This window comes from Sorex fumeus, unplaced genomic scaffold (genome assembly GCF_029834395.1).
Source record: "Sorex fumeus unplaced genomic scaffold, SorFum_2.1 ptg000122l, whole genome shotgun sequence".
NCBI lineage: Eukaryota > Metazoa > Chordata > Mammalia > Eulipotyphla > Soricidae > Sorex > Sorex fumeus.
In genome coordinates, this window is record NW_026606179.1 from 52,973,641 (window position 1) to 52,995,346 (window position 21,706).

Consider the following 21,706-nt stretch of genomic DNA (forward strand, 5'->3'; position numbering starts at 1 on the left):
GGCTTTCACGGTCCATGGCAGACCTAATGAGCTACAGCTGCCTACTTGGAAAATTCAGCTTTCAGTTGTTTGAGTGGATCCTTGGAAAATAGAGTTAAGTTTCTGTATTTACTATATCATCAACAACACAATCATGTCAAAACTTCATATTGTATAGGTTGCCTTGTAGAATGTTTTGTAGCAACATTCAGAGATCTCTAGTTTCTATAGCATTTTTGCTTTTAGGGAGAAAACTGGAAAAATGGTAAAAAAATTTTGAACAAAGAATTTTTTGTCAGGAACTGAATATATGGTATATAAATCTTTTTCAAGTTGTATGTTTATATCTAAAAACAAGAGAATTCAGTGGCTCTGCAGAGTAGATTATGTATATTTATCTTCTTGTACCTCTTATTCTTTCTTCATACGCAACTAAGTGTGTATCATGATTTGGAGATAAAATGTATTGCATGGAAGTATATGACAGACTGCGATAAATTTAGGTGCAAACTCAGTATGAAAGCATGATGAGCACAAGGATTAGGCTCATATATTCAGAATGATCTTGAAATTCTGGGTAGAAAACAAAACTATTACCACAATTTCAATGATCTTGAAATTCTTGGTAGAAAACAAAACTATTACCACAGAGACTGGGCTGGAGCGATAGCACAGCGGTAGGGCGTTCGCCTTACAAGTGGCCAGCATGGCCAACCCGAGTTCGATTCCTCCGCCCCTCTCAGAGAGCCCGGCAAGCTACCGAGAGTATTCGATATGCCAAACACAGTAACAACAAAGTCTCCAATGGAGATGTTACTGGGCCCGCTCGAGCAAATCGACGATCAACGGGAGGGCCTTTACCTTTACCTTTACCACAGAGACTGGCCCATATCCACAAGAACAAAAGCAACCCGTGCTGGCGTAGATGTGGTGAGAAAGGGACCCTCCTTCACTGCTGGTGGGAATGCCGACTGGTTCAGCCCTTTTGAAAAACAGTATGGATGATTCTCAAAAAATTAGAAATTGAGCTCTCATTTGACCCAGCAATACCACTCATGGGAATATATCCCAGAGAAGCAAAAACATATAGTCGAAGTGACATCTGCACTTGTTTGTTCATTGCAGCACTCTTTACAATGGCCAGAATCTGGAAAAAACCTGAGTGCCCGAGAACAGATGACTGGTTAAATAAACTTTGGTACATTTACACAATGGAGTACTATGTAGCTGTTAGAAAAGACGAAGTCATGAAATTTATATACAAGTGGTACTACATGGAAAGTATCATGTTAAGCGAAATGACTTAGAAAGAAAGGGATAGATATGGAAAGATTGCTTTCATCTGGGGAACATAAAGTAACAAAATAGGAGACTAACACCCAAGAATGGCTGAGATTAGTACCAGGAATATTACTTCATGGCTTGGAGGCCAGCCACACATGCTAGAGGAAAACGAACCTCAGATAAAGAAGGAAGCACCAAATAAAGGGTGTTGGGAGGATCCTCTCAGGATGGGAGAAGCATGCTGAAAGTAGACTATAGACCAAACATGATTGTCACCCATTGCCTCTTTTTGCAGACTACAATACCCAATAAGAGAGAGAGAACAAAAGGGAATGCCCTGCCACAAAGGCAAGGTGGAATGGGGGTGATGGGGGGGTGGGAGGGATACTGGGATCTGTGGTGGTGGTGAGAAATGGGCACTAGTGGAGGGATGGGTATTTGATCATTGTATAATTGAAACCCAAGCACAAAAATTTGTAAGTCTACAACTGTACCTCATGATGTCTCACTAATAACAATTTTTTAAAAATTATATTAAAAAATAAAATAGATAAAGGCCCTCCCGTTGATCATCGATTTGTTTGAGCGGGCCCAGTAACGTCTCCATTGGAGACTTTGTTGTTACTGTGTTTGGCATATCGAATACGTCACGGGGAGCTTGCCAGGCTCTGCCATGCAGGTGAGATACTCTCCGTAGCTTGCCGGGCTCTCCGAGAGGGGTGGAGTAATCGAACTCGGGTCAGCCATGTTGGCTGCGTGCAAGGCAAACGCCCTACCGCTGTGCTATCACTCCAGCCCAGGATGGCTGAGTGGTCTAAGGCGCCAGACTCAAAAAATAAAATAGATAAATAAAATTAAAAAGTGTTTAAAAAATAGAAAACAAAACTATTTTGTCTGAGAGTATATAAAGAAAGTTTTTAATCTCCAATTTAAAGGAATCCTTGTACATAGATTTAGAATATCTCTTGATCACTTGACTTCCCGTTAATCATCCATTTGCTCGAGCGGGCGCCAGTAACATCTCCATTTGTCCCTTTTGCATGCTAGTGTAGCCCAATGGCATCTGTTTACTCTTGGAACAGGAAGAGCCTCAAACCAATCGTTCATGATCTTGATGAAGAAGTCTGATCATCTGGTAGGTGGGCGGCCACGCAGTCTTTTGACATCCTGTGGAATCCATTCCGTAACAGCTCTAGTTCAGCGGTCGTCTTTAAATCTCATTACGTGACCAGCCCATCTGATTTTTAACACCTTGGCAAATGAGACAGCATCCCTGATTCTTGATTGTCGATGGATGTCGGAACTCCGGATTCTTTCTCTCATTTGAGTGAAACGTGATATTCCAAGCATAGCTCTTTCAATTCCTCTTTGGGAGACCCAAATAGCGTTCTCATCCTGTTTTCGTTAGGGCCCAGGTCTCTGAGGCATATGTTAATGCAGGAAGAACAGTGGAATCAAAGAGATGTGCCCAGAGCCGGAGGTTCTTCGTCCTCTTAGCTATTTCTTGGACGTTCTTGAAGGCGTTCCAAGCCGCTCTCTTCCTCCTGCGTAGCTCGGGTGCCAGGTCATTTGTCATGTTGACTTCTCGACCTAGGTACACATAGCTGTTGCATTCGGAGATGGTCGTTCCATAGAGAGCGAATGGGGAGTCAGGAACGAGGCTGTTTCTCATAAACATTGTCTTCGTAAGATTCAGCTGTAGTCCTACCTTTCCACACTCACAGTCAAAGTTGGCTAGCATTTGTGCCGCTTGGCTGATGTTTGGTGTTATTAAAACAATGTCATCAGCAAAGCGGAGGTGGTATAGTTGCCGACCATCTATCTTCACTCCCATTCCTTCCCATTCCAGTCGTCGCATGATGTTCTCGAGGGTGGCACTGAAGAGTTTCGGTGAAATGGTATCACCCTGCCGCACCCCTCTCTTGACATCAACGATCACTTCTTTGTAGAATGGTGAGATACTGGTAGTGAATCCGTAATACAGCTCACGGAGGATCTTGATGTATTGAGCTTGAATGCCCTGATTGCCTAGGGCTTCAATGACCGCTTCTGTCTCAACAGGATCAAAGGCCTTCTTTAAATCAATGAACATTAGACAGAGCGGCATCTTGAACTCCCGAGAAACCTCAATGAGCTTGGTTATCATGTGGATATGGTCGATGGTGCTGAATCCAGATAAATGCCTCACTGGCAGACCTCCACTACCGACACTACCTCCACTACCCAGCCGCCGCCACACTCAAGGACACTCTCCGGACCCGCGCGGAATGTGATCAACACATTATAAGACACTAAATACCCATCTTCCGGAATTGCCGTACCATATTTGATAGGGTTCAAATATGGTAACACCTACGAGGGCGATTAGAGGTCGCCCCAAAAGCCTCTATCCCTCTCGGAAAGCCTGGCAAGCTACTGGGAGTATTCCGCCCGCACAACAGAGACTCGCAAGCTATCTATTGTGTATTCGATATGCCAAAACCAGTAATTACAATGGGTCTCATTCACCTGACCCTGAAGGATTTAGAATATATGATATTTTATTAATCTCATTAAACTGTTTTAATGTGTGCTTCAGGAAAGTGTGTTTTTTTTTAATTGCTTTGTCCACTGATTAAAAGGGAGCTTGGAGACAATATAGTTGATTATTTTCATGGCAACTTCAATGCAATTTTAAGCAAAATGCCTTCTGATCTAATAATTTGTAAGCCAAACTGCCAAGTTATTTGTGACAGCCAGTTTTAACTTTAATGTGACGTTTGAATAAAGGACATATCATTACTCTCAATAAAATGTACGTAGGTAAGAGGTCAGAGTGATAGTATAGTGGGCAGGGCATTTGCCTTGCACACAGCGGACCCGGGTTCGGTCCCCAGCACCCTTATAGTCCCCCCAAACCCCACCAGGCCCGATCCTCTTCCACCAAAAAAAGTAGGTAAAAATGTACGATAGCTTTATACAAATCAGTGGACTCACTGTTGGGCATTGTAATCGTTGTAGCACTGTAACACTGTTTTTCCGTTGTTCATCGATTTGCTCAAGTGGGCCCAGTAATGTCTCCATTGTGAGACTTCTTGTTACTGTTTCTGGAATATTGAATACACCACGGGTAGCTTGCCATGCTCTGCACTGGGGGCGGGATACTCTCAGTAGCTTGCTGGGCTCTCCGAGAGGGGCAGAGGAATCGAGCCCAGGTTGTCACATGCAAAGCAGATGCCCTACCTGCTGTGCTATCACTCTAACCCTATAGTTATTACCAATAGTAATAGTTATTACCAATAAATAAAAAATGACGTTGCTTACTAAAATGGTAACTTTTTTTGCATTTTTATTTTTATTTTTTAAAAATTTTTATTAGTGAAATACCATGAGGTACAGTTGTGGACATTACAAGTTTTTGTGCTTGGGTTTCAGTTATACAATGATCGAGTACCCATCCCTCCACCAGTGCCCATTCTCCACCACCAATGATTCCAGTATCCCTCCTACCCCCCCATTCCCCCTATCCCATCTCGCCTCTGTGGCAGGGCATTCCCTTTTGTTCTCTCTCTCCTTTTGGTTGCTGAGGTTTGCAAAAGAGGCATTGAGTGGCATTCATGTTCCGTCTAGTCTACTTTCAGCATGCATCTCCCATCTTGGGAGGATCCTCACAACACCCTTTACTTGGTGTTCCTTTCTCTATCTGAGCTGCCCTTTCCCCTAGCATGTGCGGCTGGCCTTTAAGCCATGGAGTGAACCTCCTGGTACTTATCTCTACTATTCTTGGATGTTAGTCTTCTACTTTGCTACTTTATATTCCCCAGATGAAAGCAATCTTTCTATGTCTGTCCCTCTCTTTCTGGCTCATTTCACTTAGCATGATACTTTCCATGTAATATCACTTGTATGTAAATTTCATGACTTCATCTTTCCTAACAGCTGCATGGTACTCAATTGTGTAGATGTACCAAAGTTTCTTTAACCAGTCATCTGTTCTTGGGCATTCAGGTTTTTTTTTCCAGATTTTGGCTATTGTGAATAGTACAGCAATGAACATAGAAGTGCTGATGTCATTTCGACTATATTTTTTTGCCTCTCCAGGCTATATTCCCAGGAGTGGTATTGCTGGGTCAAATGGGACCTCAATTTCTAATTTTTTGAGAATCCTCAATACTGTTTTTCAAAAGGGCTGAACCAGTTGGCATTCCCACCAGCAGTGAAGGAGAGTGAGTCCCTTTCTCGCCACATCTGCGCCAACACCAGTTGCCTATGTTCTTTTGGATGTGGACCAGTCTCTGTGGTCTGAGATGATATTTCATTGTTGTTTTGATCTGCATCTCCCTAATGATTAGTGATGTAGAGCATTTTCTCATGTGCTTTTTAGCCATTCAGATTTCTTCTTTGAGAATGTTTCTGTTCATTTCATCACCCCATTTTTGATGTTTTTTTTCATTTTTAAATGAAAATAAAAATAGAATCCAGAGATATCATACAGGGGTTAAGATGCTTGCTTTGCTGCAGCCAACCCTGGTTCAATTCATGACACTGCATATAATCCCCTGAGTGCCACCAGTAGCGAACCCTGAGCAGAAAGGCAGAAGTACCTCCTCAGCACTTCCAGGTATAGTGAAAAGCATAAATAAATAAATTCAAGGAATTTAATATGCAAATCTTAATATACATGGCATGACTCTCACACAGGCTGTTTTGGCAAGTAGAATGATTTAAGGTGATGGGTTTAGTCATTTTATTCCTGCAGAACACTACTGCTTGGTGCACAGCAGTTAATAAGCTTTGCAGTAGACAAGAGGTTTTCAATATTTTATGTCTTCGAACTGATTTGTAGACTTGCAGTTTAGGGCATATCAAATCAGCATACGCTACAGAATAAAAGTAACAAAATATGAGTATCTGAAATGAGGTCGATATGGTGATGTTTCTCTCATCCTTACTGATTCTTTAATAAAAACATTGAATTCTATATTATTTTCAATGAAATAACTTTTTGTCTCTTCTATATGTGTATGTTAATTGATCAGTAAGCTAAAATAAAAGTAAAGGAAAAGGGTGTCGGAAGTCATAATTTTTCCAAGAACAGAATCTGTAATAAACTGAAGTAAACAATTGAATGAGAAAGTAGTAGATATTAAGAAAGTTTCTTCAATAGGTTCATAAATTGCTTAAGTTTCTTTCTGCACATCCCCAATTTTATCCTGGTATTTTGATCAGATCACCTTCTTTTTTATCTTTTTGTGACCAAAGGTTAGTTTTTTTTATAACTTTATTAAGATATAGTTTACATACCACACAACGTATCTTTTTAAAATATATAATGCAATGATTTTTTTGTTATTTATATAGACTTGTGTAACCATCACCACAATCAATTTTGCAACATTTTTTTTTATTGTCTCAAAAGGAAGCTATACTCATCAGCAGTCACTCCCTATTCTTACCCAATACCCCAGCTCTAGGCAACCACTAGTCTCTGTGATCCAAGTTTTGAAAATTGTTGATTTGAAATTCTCTGGTCTTCTCCAAGGACATTCTACTTCAAAACATTTAATTGATTACACAGGTACAGACAGAAAACCATGACTGTCTTCTTTGTTGATACAAGTATTGTAAATCAAAGGAGTGACAAAACTGCATTCTTAGATATATCTAATTATATATAACTTCTGAAACATGATTTTCAAAGACTGTTTTTATCATAGGTATAGACCTGTTAAATATACCTACCCTTTGCCCCATGACTCTGATCTTTAACTTAAAGATTCAGAATATTGATTTTGTCTGAGTCCTAGAGTTTTTTGACTGAGAGATCCTGAGTCATTCTGACAGCACTCATAAGACACTAATGTATAACTCAGAAAACAAATTATCCAATGTAATGTAAAGTGTATTTACCCAGGGAATTCAACACTATCTTCTGAACAGTACAGTCTTATCCTATCAGGAAACAACAGGAAAACCAAAATATTATCAATAAACTGCCTTATGTGTGTGAAAGCAAAACAAGAAGACTAGTTACATAGTTCAAACATTGACTGGTACCATGCTTTTAATAGCCATGCTGTGGTATGGAGAATAAAGCTCCCCAGCGCTACCCCCTGCCCATGTCTATGTCCTAATCTCAGCAACCTGTTAAATTGCAAAGGAGGCTTTGTGACAAAGATGATTAAATTGAGCCTTAGAATAGGGGCTGGAATGATAGTATTGCAGTAGGGCACTTGCCTTGCATACAGCCAATCTGGGTTTGATCGCAGACAACCCAAATGTTTCCCCAAGTGCACCAGGAATGATCCCTGAGTACTGCTGGGTGTCACCCAGGAGAAAAAATATTTTAAGAAAAAATTAGTCTTTAAGATGACGAGTTTATATTGAATTAACTGGGTTAGTGCATTTTTATCATATTTTCTCTTATAATTGGTGAACCTTTTTAATAATAAGAGGGGGGTAAGATAAAGGAAGAATGAGATACAGAAGCCTGAGGACTCAACCTACCGTTGTTGACTTTGAAGATGATGGCAGAGAGAAGGCACGCGGACCAGGGAATGCTGGTCTCCTCTGGCATTTGTAAAAGGCAAAACAAGAGTTATTTTTGTCCTGGAACAGAGTTTCTCAACCCTTTTCCATGCATGGCTTCCTTGTGACCCTGTTGCCTTTCTGTGTCTCCTCCCTGTCTCTGTTCTACGAGGTTTCCTTCTAGTCTCATGCGCTGGCCCCCCATTTTGTGATTCTTTTTCACCTGTGACCTTCTTTGAGATATGCTGGGAGCCCACATAGGGACAAGCAGTGCTCTAGAGCATTTATAGAAGGAAATACAACCTTCCTGAGAACCTTGGTCTTAGCCCTTATCCATAAAACTTAATAATAGATTTGTGTTGTTTCAAACCTTGAACAAAATGTGGTAATTGATGATGGCAGAAATAGAAAACCAATACACAGACCTCTAGGTTTCTTACTGTTTGATCTAGCCAGTGAGTCTTAGACTATTCTTAGAATATTGTACGGGTAGGCCTCATCTGTGTTTGACCCACTGGATCCTCTTTTTCTATATCAGATGCTTTCTTAAAAATCCTTTCTTAAATGATTTGTTAAAACCTATTTAACAGGAAAACACAATTGAGCAATAGGCCTGGGTTTGAATTTCGGGCTTTGCCATTTTACTGTCTGATAGCATTAGATAATCTAATATTCTAAGCTTTAGTTTTCATGAACAAAGGGGAATAATCTACCTCTCTGGATTGCTTGGAAGAGAAAAATAAAACAATATATGTAAAATGGCACAAAACGGCACTATATGTAGTGGCTCCTGATACATGATCAGCTCTTAAACCAGTATTACCTATTACCTCTTAAAATTAGAAGTTCAACAACATTCATTCCAACCTATGTTTAAGTATAAGTATGTTTAAGGTAAGGTAAGGTAAGGTAAGGCCCTCCCGTTGATCGTCGATTTGCTCGAGCGGGCCCAGTAACGTCTCCATTGGAGACTTTGTTGTTACTGTGTCTGGCATATCGAATACTCTCGGTAGCTTGCCGGGCTCTCCGAGAGGGGCGGAGGAATCGAACTCGGGTCGGCCATGTTGGCCGCTTGTAAGGCGAACGCCCTACCCGCTGTGCTATCGCTCCAGCCCAAGTATGTTTAAAGCTATTGATAAAACTAGTATGTTTAAGGGACTATTTTACAAAATTCTTTTTATAGCTCTGAGTCTTCTGATTGGAAACCTTTAGGAAGGAAAAAAGACCCATTTAACTTTTGTAAGATTTGGTTCGGTTTGTTGCAATGTGTAATATTTTTAAAAAACATTTTTTAAATTGAATCACTGTGAAAGTTAGAGTATTTCATGATGGAGTTTAAGGTACACAGTGTTCCAACATCAATCTCTTCACCAGTGACAATATGTAATATCTTTTAATGTTTCATTTTTTTATTGTTTTTTTTTGTTTGTTTGTTTGTTTTTGCAGTGCTGGCCATCAAACCCAGGACCTTAAGCATGAGAGATGTGGTTTCTACCTTTGAGCCACATTCCTATTTAATTTTGTCTATCTTCGAAGAACTAATGTATAATAGGATGCATTAAGGAGAACATGGAATTTGTTTCTACAATTAAAAAAAAATCCCTAATGACTGAAATGCTTTCTTCAATTTTTAAAGTCCCTATTGCCTGGCAAATGGCTGGCACATAATAGGCAGCAATAAATGTTTATTGAACTGAACTAAATTGAGTTCTAAACAGTTTTTCTTTCACTTGTTTTAAATTCATCTCTTTTGTTGCTATCTTACTTAGGCCCTTATATTTTGTGTCTCATCTTTTACAGTAGTTGAACCTCTCTTGTTACTGCCTTTTCCCTTTTGATGGGTTATTCATAATTTTACCAAACTAAATGACTATCATGGATTACATCCACTCCCATTTAATCTTTGTCATTGTTCCAGTTCATATTGCCAATTAGCTCTGATTATAGAATATTTTTATATTTCCACTTTACAAATGAAGAAGTTGAGATACTGATAAATTAGCTAACCAAAGGTTATACTTCTTAAATATAAATTTTAAGATTGAAAAGTAATCAGTATAGTCAGCTATGAACCCATACTGATAACCATTTTGTAATAATAGGCTACAAGGAAAAACGTAATACATGTATGAGCAGACCAACAGATGTTTAACCTTAGTTCTAGATTTGTCCATGTTGCACAGTCCTCCCACCATTCATCAGTTTGCTCTAGCGGGCACCAGTAACGTCTCCATTGTGAGACTTGTTATTACTGTTTTTGGCATATCAAATATGCGAGAGGAAGCTTGCCAGGCTCTGTCATTTGGTCGGGATGCTCTCGGTAGCTTGCCAGGCTCTCTGAGAGGGATGGAGGAATCAAACCCCAGTCGGCCATGTGCAAGGCAAACTCCGTACCTGCTGTGCTATTGCTCCAGCCCAGTCTATGTTACAGGTGAAAAGAAAAGTTAGTCATTTTGATTTCAGAGAGCATGGTAACAGATGATTGGCAAGTGTTCACCATTATAAAAAATAGTTATTTGTATTATTTATGAACCATGATATGCCAAGAAATGAGCTGAGTACTATTTACATATATTATCTCATACTATGCTAATATACTTATACTACTGTATAAGTATGACTTATACTTTGCATGCAGCGGGGACTGGGTTCATCCCTGAGATAAACAGGAGCAACTCTGGAACACTGTTGTGGGGATAGCCCCTGAGAAACACCAAGGAAGGCCCCAAAACAAAAAAGAAGAGAGAATCACAAGTGAAGAACTTGACCAAGGTATTAAACTGGAAAGTCCCTAAAGTCAAAATCTGGGCGTATTTACCCTGTTTTTGCTGTATTTTTCACCTTTCTGCTAATAAGTACTCAGTAAAAGGCAGAGCACAAAGAAGGAAACTGTTGCTAGAATATAATTAAAGATGTGTTTAATTTTAGGTAAGATTACTGTGGTTACTGTGGTAAGACTTTTTGTTGTAATTTTGTTTCCTTTTAAAATTAGAATTTAAGTAAGAAATAGAACTATTATTCCAGAATAAATCCACTAAAAGCAATATTTCTGTCACTACCACTATTTCGTGACCTTGGGTAAGTGCTCCAATTATATTTACCAACTTATATGTAGTTGTTAGGTAACTCTTTATATCCAAATATGTATTATGATGTTAGAAGCTGTGCTTGTGCTCTGAAAGAATTGCTTAAATACTGTTTTGTTTTGCTTTTAGTTCTTAGTTCTGAACGCTATGCTTTTGCTCTTAATCACACTTTTACTTTGCTTGTATTTTCTTTTTTTTTTCCCCCCCGTGACGTATTCGATATGCCAGACACAGTAACAACAAAGTCTCCAATGGAGACGTTACTGGGCCTGCTCGAGCAAATCGATGATCAACGGGAGGGCCTTTACTTACTTACTTACTTACTTGACGCTGAAAAAGAGAAGTTACTGAAGATGACAGCTCATTCTTTGTAACTCAATGGCTTGGACTCCACATGTGGTTTCTTTCCTGTCTTTAATTAAACTTGATTTTTCATTGTTGTAGCTGAGAGCATTGTGTTGACACAACTCACTCTTGTACAAAACAGATTAAAATGTCAATGTTCTAATGTTTTCATCTGTGGGAAAAAGAAAATATTTGGAATATTTTATTTATAACTTTTAAGAGACTTCTCTGTGGAGAAAGATTACTTGTAGGATGAAAAACCATTTGATGTTTAGAGTGGCGGAACTCTAAATTAAACAAGAAATGGGGGATATAAAACTTTCTAAAACTTTTCTAGGGATTTGGAACCCATATTTCTATTTCCTTCTTAATTTTCACTTGATGATATCTTCTAATCCCCTAGTATTTTCCTTAATCCTTCTAGGTACAGTGCTTGCAGAATATATATAGAGTTTCCATACAGGGCAGTCTTTACAGTGACCACATACAAGGAAGAGGACTGCTAATCAAGGGAAATGGGGTTGGTGGATTGAGCCTTCTACCTTCAAATATAAGTCTGAATGTATCTCTACAACATAGTCATTAATATTTGCTAGATATTTATTGGTAAATTGATCAGTAATTCATCATGTCACAGGTTGAGATCCTTTTTTGCTTGTCAAGAACTCACAGTGTATAAGTTACTTTAATTAGTGCTGCCTGCCATATAAATTTTAAATGTTATAGCAAAGAGATAGACTTATTGTAAATTGACAAGTGCTTTTTAATAAAAGGAGCTAATATTATGGAACATTTACCATGAATCTGAAACATTTGTGTTTATTAATGTATCAGATGCCAGATCCTCTCAGCTGCATGAGTAGGTAATATTATCTTTATTTTACAGATGGGAAACAGGGCCTATAAGTGTAAATTAACTGTCTAACACAGGAAACAGAGAACCTGTATTGGGAATCTGGTTCTATAGCCTATTATTTTAGAAAGCTTCTGAAAGTTGATTAACTTTAATATTGTGTACCTTAGGAGCTTTTATTCTGGAGTTATTGTTAACCAAAATAATGTTAAATAATGAGGAAGATAAATAATTAAATACTAAGGAGAATATTTTCTTATGTTCATATGGTAAGTGGTGACCAGGCAAATATGCTAGCCTTCTTTGGATCTATTTTAATGGACATTATAAATTGTTCTTGTTTGCCCTTATAAAGGCAAAGATAGCTTTCCAGAAAAGCAGTTATCAAAATTTTAAGTGCCCATACCATACCTCTGGTTTTAAAAGTCAGCCCTCTACCAGAACATCTGCCTTTTAGACCTTATTTAGAAATTTTCCTGATTTAATTTGTCCCCTGGGTTAACAGCTGTGGAATCCGTATTTCTTTGGCATTGCCTCCTTCTATGTGAGTTACAGATATTCTCTAATGACCTTTTGAGCTGCTTTTGGCAAAAAAAAAAAAGATTAAAAAAGGTCATCTTTATATAAAGTTCTGTCCTAGCTTCTAAATAGTGAAAAATCCATTTACCAACTCCCCCCACCCCATATTTGTCTCTCCAATTTGAATCTGCTCCCTGAAGCTTTGCTACTGTGGGATCAATTTGTTGGCAAGGGTTATTCAAACATGAGCAGAATTTTGTGTTCTCTTTGGATTAAAATACTAAGGCCAACAATAATAATTTTTGTGTGGGAACTGGTACTCAGTGCCCAAGTCAGACTATTCTTGGTGTCTGTAATTAATCCAGATTAAAAACATGCATTTGAGGGGAGAGGAGAAACTTTTTCCCAGGTCTTTGTTTTGATTTTCAGCCTCTTTTATGTGACTTGTAAAAACCTGTTTTAAAGTAGATATTTTAGAGGTACATTTTCCCTGTTGGCTTGAATTTGGGAAATAGGATGTTTGAAATGAAACTTGCAACAGAGTTCTTTTTAAAAAATTATATTAAGGTGAATAATTAAGTTAATTTATTTGAAATGTATAGTTTAACGAACTGTTGCACATATATTTCTCCATTTTATTTTTTCTTAACTCTGCATTTTTTACCTGATGGGGAAAATTAAATAATCTTGAAGTCAACTCTACCTAGATAGGATTTTTTAATTTCAACCTCATTTGAACTCTCAGTATTATTGTGTGTCAATGCAGTTTTTCTAATTCAGCGCTGTCTTCTTCTGTTCTTTCACACACTACTTGAAATCTTTGCCACTGTCTTCATATATTTCTGTTTCCAGATTATCTTTGAGCAAGTGACCTTTACCAAGAATGTAGAGGAAATCAGGAGAGAACTCCCTTATCTCCTTCAAGTCCCTTATTTAGAAACCATACCCTTCTCTATCTTCCTGTCTAGAGCTGTATACTTTAATTCTCTCCTGTCTTCCCACTGATTGACTTTAATGTTTTTTTTTTCCATTTTGCTTCTCCTCACTGTTACCATGTACTCATCATTTGTCCCTTCTCAACTGTAGAATGGCTTTTCCCCTTTCGCCACTGAAACTGCTTCTATAAAAATCAACAGGTGAATTTTGTGACTCCCAGTTACTGTCTTTTTGCACTTGGTTGAAATTCATTCCTTAATGTTTTCTTCAAGTTTTCCTTCTTCATCTGTTCCTCCTAAAATTCCTTTTCTGAAATTTTATTATTTTTTAAATTTACTCATATTACTTTGACCATCCCAGGGACATGTAGCTTTTCTAGGATAGCACTTCATCTCACTTTATTTCTGTTTAATGCATTGTGTGGACAAATTGTTCCATGTACATGATTTATTACCTGTTATTTCTGTATTTTGCTACTATTTTTATTGTTTTTAAATTACAGTGTAACATGGTTAAAATAGTGATAACCTTTAAGAAATATTTATTTTGATTTGAGGGCCACACCCAGCTCTGCTTACGCCTTTTCTCATGGCTCTCTACCCTGGATCACTTGTGGTTGTTCTTGGGGAAACATATGGAATGCCAAAGATCAAACCCCAGGTCGGCCACATGCAAGGCAAGAACACTACCTACTGTACTAACATTCTGGCCCAACAATCTTTTTTCAAAAAAATTGTTTTTTTGTTTTCTTCACACCTGACTGTGCTTAGGGATCACACTTGCTCAGTGCTTAGGGATCACTCCTGGAAGTGTTCAGGGGACCATATGTGGTGCTGAGGATTGAAATATGGTCATCTGTGTACAAGGCTAATGCCTTAACTCCTATACTGTCTTTATGGCCCTGGAAGTTTTTTTTTTTAATTTTTATTAGTGAAACACCATAAGGTACAGTTGTAGATTTACAGATTTTTGTGCTTGGGTTTCGATTATACAATGATCAAATACCCATCCCTCCACCAGTGCCCATTTTCCACCACCATGGATAATATCCCTCCCACCCCATTCCCCCCATCCCCCCTGCCTCTGTGGCAGGGCATTCCCTTTTGTTCTCTCTCTCCTTTTGGATGTTGTGGTCTGCAAAAGAGGCATTGAGTGGCAAACATGTTCAGTCCATAGTCTACTTTCAACATGCATCTCCCCTCCTGGGAGGATCCTCCAAACACCCTTTATTTGGTGCTCCCTTCTCTATCTGAACTGCCCTTTCCCCTAGAATACCCGGCTGGCCTCTAAGATGTGGAATAATCCTCCTGGTGCTGATCTCAGCTATTCTTGGGTATTAATCTTATATTTTGTTACTTTATATCCCCCAGATGAATGCAATCTTTCTATGTCTATCCCTCTCTTTCTGACTCATTTCGCTTAGCATGATACTTTCCATGTTGTACCACTTGTATGTAAATTTCATGACTTCATCTTTACTAACAGCTACATAGTACTCCATTGTGTAGATGTACCAAAGTTTTTTTAACCAGTCATCTGTTCTTGGGCACTCAGGTTTCTTCCAGTTTCTGGCTATTGTAAAGAGTGCTGCAATGAACAAACAAGTGCAGATGTCACTTCGACTATACACTTTTGTATGGCCCTGAAGTTTTGATGTACAAATTTACTGTACTTCAACCCCACCAAACTGCACAATACTTTCCACCATTGTCTTTGTTACTTCTAGCCTGCTTTGGTAACCTTAAATTTGTATTCCAAGGCAAAGGATTTATTTTATGACATGTCTTATTCCCTTGTTTTGTTTTTTTTTTCTATATATCACAGGTAGTGAATTCAACCAGCATTTGTCCAGTGACTTCTTTTGCTAAACAGAATACAGTCCTGTTTCATCCAAGTTGGAGTAAACAGCAAGATTTCATCTTCTAGCTGCATAGTATTCCATAGGTGTACATATATTTTTTAAAATTGCTATTTTTGTGGAAATTTTAAATGATGATGTAGATGCCAAGAAGTGGATTTTCTGGGGAATATGAAGAAATCTCTTTACTTTTTTCTATAAAGGCTGAACCAGACAACATCACCAGCAGCAGTGAGTGATCTTTTCTTTTTCGTTACATCCCTGCCAGCACAGCAGTTTTCACACTTTTTGATATATACTATTCTCACTGGGCTAGAGCGATAGCACAGCGGGTAGGGTGTTTGCCTTGCAAGCGACCAACATGGCCGACCCGAGTTCAATTCCTCTGTCCCTCTCGGAGAGCCCGGCAAGCTACCGAGAGTATCTCGCCCGCACGGCAAAGCCTGGCAAGCTACCCGTGAGTATTCAATATGCCAAACACAGTAACAGTTGTCACAATGGAGACATTATTGGTGCCCGCTCGAGCAAATTGATGAACAACGGGAGGACAGTGACAGTGACTATTATCACTGGTGTTAGATGATTTCCTTAAAAGAAGGTGTGAAGATTGTTGTATATCAACCTGAACCATTAAGCTCTTGTATAAAAGATTTACTAACATGTTGTTTACAAGTTAAGCCTTGAGTTTGCCTTCTACTTTACATCCCATCTAATGTGGTTGCTACTCCTAGTATGTCAGTGATGGGGAGTATGAGATGTTAATCCAGGAATTCTAAAATTTTGATGAGATGATACAACTGGGGTTGAATTATTAACTGGATGGTGACTTTGGGCTCTGGAAGTATCTCTGCCGCTTGTTGACCTCTGTGAGTCTGGATCATGGCTAGTTAATGAGCTTATTTGGCAAGTGCCAGAGGCAGCTCATGAGCGTAACTACCAGGCTCCCAGGAGAACAGGGGAATGGGGAGAGAACACCCATCCCCGACTCCATGGAAAGCCTGGAGATTTTGGTCACAAAACTCACATACCTGAGTTCTTCAACAAATGCACTTATGCAAGAGGCTTGCCCCAGCCTGTGGGGTTCTGCCGTGACCATGGTGGCGTTTGTGTTCTGGAGGTTTTCAACTGCAAGGGCTGTACTGGGGCGAGGTGGCTTCCCCCCACCCCCCGCCCTCAGAGTACCCTGGATCTGAAATTCAGCCTGCTGTGGGGTCTGGAGGTATCTCTTCTTGCAGTTCAGAGTTCTGAGAAACGCCACCACTCCGCCCATCCTGGCCTCCTGTGTCTGTGCTGCTACCATCTTGGCTCCTTCCTGCTTTATTAAGATTCTTGAAGGTTTTTATTTTATATGCCTGCTAGCTGTTCCTATGTCTTCTACAGAAGTGACTGTATATATCCTCTTCTCATTTTTTTGATGTTGTTTTTGTTTTTTGTTGTTAAGATTTGTGAACATTTTTTGGTATCTTCGATATTATTCCTTTATCTGATGCATGTTGTGTGAATATTTTCTCCCATCAGTAAGGTGCCTTTTTATTTTTACATGGGTTTCTTTTGACTGGAAAAAACTTTTAGTTTAGTTTCATTTGTTTAATTTTGTTTTTGTTTTATTTACCAGTGGAGTCATTGAAGACACCATAATAGATGTCTGTTTTCTGGAGAGTTCTTCCTGTTTTCCTCATTGTATTTTGTGGATTCTGGTCTAATCTTGAGTTCTTTAATCCACTTTGAGTTGGCTTTTGTATGTTGTTTGAGATACAAATCTAGTTTCTTTTTTGCATGTGGCTATCAGGTTTTTCTCAGCAACATTTGTTGAAGAGGCTTTTCTTGCTCATGCACCCAGGTCCTTTGTATAGATTAACTGTCTACATAGTTGAGGATTTACCTCTGTATATCAATTCTGATTCATTGGTCTGAAGTTGCCATACATTTTTATTACTATAGCTTTGTATAATTTATTTTTAAAAAATTTTGTTTTTGGACACACCCAACAGTGCTCAGGGCTTACTCCTGGCTCATTGCTCAGTGACAACTCTGGGGTTTGGGGGGTCAAATTGGGTGCCAAGCATTGAACCTTGGTCAGCTCCATGCAAGGCAACAACCTATACTATCTCTCTGTCCCCAGAAATGAAATTCCTCCTATCTTCTTTTTTCTCAGAGTAACTTTGGCTATTTGGTGAACTCTTTCTCTTCTAGTCTGTTGCTTGCATGTAGAGATGCAACTTTTTTTTGTATATTGATTTTTTTTTTATCTACTTCTTTGCTGTCAGAAGTGGGATTCGAACCCACGCCTCCAGGGGAGACTGCGACCTGAACGCAGCGCCTTAGACCGCTCGGCCATCCTCGGGTAGGGCGTTCGCCTTACAAGCGGCCAACATGGCCGACCCGAGTTCGATTCCTCCGCCCCTCTCGGAGAGCCCGGCAAGCTACCGAGAGTATTCGATATGCCAGACACAGTAACAACAATGGAGACGTTACTGGGCCCGCTCGAGCAAATCGACGATCAACGGGAGGGCCTTTACCTTTTCTTTGCTGTATTGGTTCATTGTTTCTAAAAGTTTTTTAGTGAATTGTTTCGGGTCTTCTATATGCATTATTATTTGCCAATACTGATAGTTAAGCTTCTTTTCCAATTAGAATGTCATTGACTTCTGTTTCTTGCTGATTGCTACAGCAGGAACTTCTTAAAATTCATTGGAAAATTGTGGAAATGTAGAAATCCTTGTGTCTGATATCATAATAAAGGATTTCAGGGTTTTTTTTTGCCATTGTTAGTTGTGGATTTGTTGCATATAGCCATTACCATCTTAAAGTATGTCCATACTATCCCTATTTTATTTTATTTTAAAATAGTTTTGGTTTTTGAGCCAGGGCAGTGCTCGGGCTTACTCCTGGCTCTGTACTCAAAGACCACTCTTGGAGGGGCTCAGGAGACCTATAGGATGCCAGGAATTGAACCTGGGTCTGCTGTGTGCCAAGCAAGTGCACTACCTGATATATTATTGCTGCAGTCTTGCTATCCCTATTTATTGAGAATTTTGATCATTAAAAGATGTTGAATATTGTCAAAGTCTTTTCTGCATGTGATGATATGATCAGAGGGTTTTTAATTTTTAATTTTTTGCTGGTATTGTGTATTACATTTATTGACATATATTGAACCATTTTTACATCTCTAAAATGAATACCACTTGATATATTGTCGTATTCATTTTGCCAAAATTTTGTTGAGTTTCTTTTCATCTCTGTTCATAAGAAATGTTGACCTGTAGCTTTTATTTCTACTAATGTTTCTGTCTTTTGGTATTTGGTTATTTTTGGCTTCATAGGAGTTATTAAGAGGGTTTTTGATGAGTTTTAGTTATGTTTGTTTTGCCTCTTAAGTCTTCAAGAATGACTGTGTATTCTTCTAAGATGAGATAGGAAAACTGGTAATGTTCTGTTTTCAAATTCTGTTATTAAAATAGAGATTAATTTTTGAGAAAGTAGTCCCAATTCTTTCTGAAAAAACTTTTAAAAAATAATTATCAGTTGAAGAATAAATTGCATCAGAAATGTTTGTAGGTAGTTTGTAAACATTTGTCAATTATTTAACCAGCCATTGGAAAATTATCAGTGGAAACATTTCTTTGCATTTCAAGGAGATAGTTTTATATTTTAGCTAAGTTGACATCTCATTTATAATTATTAGTCTGTGTCAGAGCTTTTGGAACTAGATTTTGAATAATGTAAATCTCTTATAAAAGCAGTAGCTTTAGTAATAATTATATGTTAATATGGGTGTGCTCATCATTGTAGTGGCTACCACTTAACAGAAAGGAAGATAAGTATGAATAAGATCCAAAACTGTGCGGCCGCTATCGCGGCCACACGACATCATTTAATTCTTAAAACCCAGCTGTAGAAAGCAAATCATTTCACAACGCTTTTTCAGCATGTCTGATTTGGGGGGGGGGTGTCATAAACTCTAAATAATAATGGTGCATCTTTTATCGAAACAATGAATCTAGTCAAAGTAGATAGAGTGTTAACTAGAATTCATCTGCCTCACAGGAATTGGGAGGGGTGGGAGGTGGGGTTCTATTGGGGTTCGTGGTTAAAAATAAGTATTGGTAAAGGGAAATGTGTTCGATATTTACATGACTGAGACCTAAACCTGAAAGCTCTGTAACTTTTCCCATAGTGATTCAGTAAATAAATAAATTATAAAAAATTTTTAAAAAAAGCATGAGAAAAACAAAAAGTGAGGGATAATAGTAGTAGAATCCTTTTTTGTAGTATCCAGTGAAAATACTCAAAATAATTAGGGCCATTATAGATTTCATAAATTAATCCACCCAAGTAGATAAGCTAATCAGTAAGCCTCTACTTTGATTTATTGATTAGCCAGTTCATCCCATAGCAGCATAAAGTACCATGCTATTGATTTCTTGTAATATGTGGGTGGTGCTGAAAGGGAGGATCAAGAGATATTTGTTGAGCATATCAGCCACATATAAGATGCTAGTTTAACTATTTTGCTCAACTTCTTTTGTTTTTTAAATGAATTTTAAATTTTGGAATAAATGTAGATTAATAGAAAAAACAGAGCCTCTATATGTCCCTTGCTCTATTTTATTTTCCCCTTTTTGTATCACCTTACATTACTGTTCAGTTTCTTTTCATCCTCACGAATAGCCCTTGAAGGAAGCTATTATTATTTTTCCATATTGTAATTGTTGGGGTAAGTGTGCCCAGGAATATCAGAACTGGTGAAAGGAGTCAGTCTCAATTTCTACTGAGGTTCAGGCTCTTTAGATTATGCAAAAGAATTTCTAGAGAAAATAACTAGTGAAGTAAAAGAAATTTTATTGAAAGTGTGAGAAAAGAATGCTAGGGAGATTGGACTGGAGCACATGCTTTGTGTGTAAGAGGCCCAGGTTCAATCCTGACAGTGCATGATCCCCTGAACACCTCCAGGAGCAATCCCTGAGCGCTCAACAGGGGTAGCTTTAATCCCAATTACAGCCAGGTGTGTTCTATTTTAACAAAATAAAGGTGTGGGGGAGTAGTTTTAAAGAAATTCAGACATGTGCAAAAGAGCGTTTCAGAGAGAAAAAGAACCTCATGAAATAGAAGTAAGGATAACACACTTCAAATTGGGATGCCAGTGATTGCAGAGTATAATGCACTACTCGCTTTGCAGTTTTTACAGGGTTTTTACAAACTGCCCTGGCTTTGGGGTTTCCTGTCTAGATGAGAGTTCCCTGCTGGTTCTTTGTCATGGAGAAGGGATTTTTGAGTCATAGTGATTATATGTAGTTGGTGTTTTATCAGGCCTTGTTTTCTGATGAATTTTTCCTTGGGGGTTCCAGTCTTTGCATTTGGGCTGAGTTCTGGGTCATCTTGTGTTGAATTCTCAACTCCAGTTGGAGCCTCAACTGATCTTAATTCTGGGCTGAATTCTGTGAGTCTAGAACCTGGACTGAAACAGTGCAAGATAAGTAAGTCCTTTTGAGATAATTTTTTGGTCCACACCATGTGGTACTCATGACTTACCTGACTCCAGGCTGGGTTCCAGGTGCCATACGGGGCGCTAGGGATTGAACCCGAGGTGGCCATATGCAAGGCAAGCACCCTACCCACTCTATTGTCTCTCTTGTCCCTCACGTCTTATTTTTACTCCTTTCCAAAACTCATGGTCAGAGGCCTTCTTTCTGACTACCTACCTGCTTCAATAAGAAGAAACATTTATTATTGAGAGGAATAAAACTATTCAACAAATGTTTGATTGTATTCTTTGAAGCAAACATCATTTTAGAATGACAGATTTGTGAGTAAGATAACAGTATCATTTAATAATAGTGTATGCATGCACTGCATGTCCTCCCGTTGTTCATTGATTTGTTCGAGCGGGCACCAGGAATGTCTCACAACAAATTGTGAGACTTGTTACTGTGTTTAGCATATCGAATACATCACGGGGAGCTTGCCAGGCTTTGCCCTGCAGGCGAGATACTCTCCGTAGCTTGCTGGGTTCTCCGAGAGGGGCAGAGGAATCGAACCTGGATTGGCCATGTCAGCCTCGTGCAAGGCAAACTCCTTACCTGCTGTGCTATTGCTCCAAACCAAAAAATTTTAAAAAAAAACTCTCTTCCTGGGCTCAGGGTCTGTGTCTTTGCTCCTCAAGAGAAAGCCAAAAGCTGAGTAAGAAAATGTTGCCCAGGCCCAGAGCAGCCAACCGCCAACCTGAGTTTGCTCCTCCGCACGCCATCTGGTCCCCTCGAGCCCCACCAGGAGTGATCCCTGAGTACAGAGCCAGGAGAAAGCAAGCCCTGAGCAGTGCTGGGTGTGGCCCAGAAA

The 21,706-nt window shown here is 38.9% G+C and overlaps 1 non-coding gene across 1 annotated transcript; it reads right to left on the bottom strand.

Moving 5' to 3' along the window:
- Positions 1-17,628: 17,628 nt before the first annotated feature.
- On the bottom strand, positions 17,629-17,709 carry TRNAL-CAG (transfer RNA leucine (anticodon CAG)). Its single transcript has one exon. It is a non-coding gene; the product is annotated as a tRNA-Leu (tRNA).
- Positions 17,710-21,706: the final 3,997 nt, after the last annotated feature.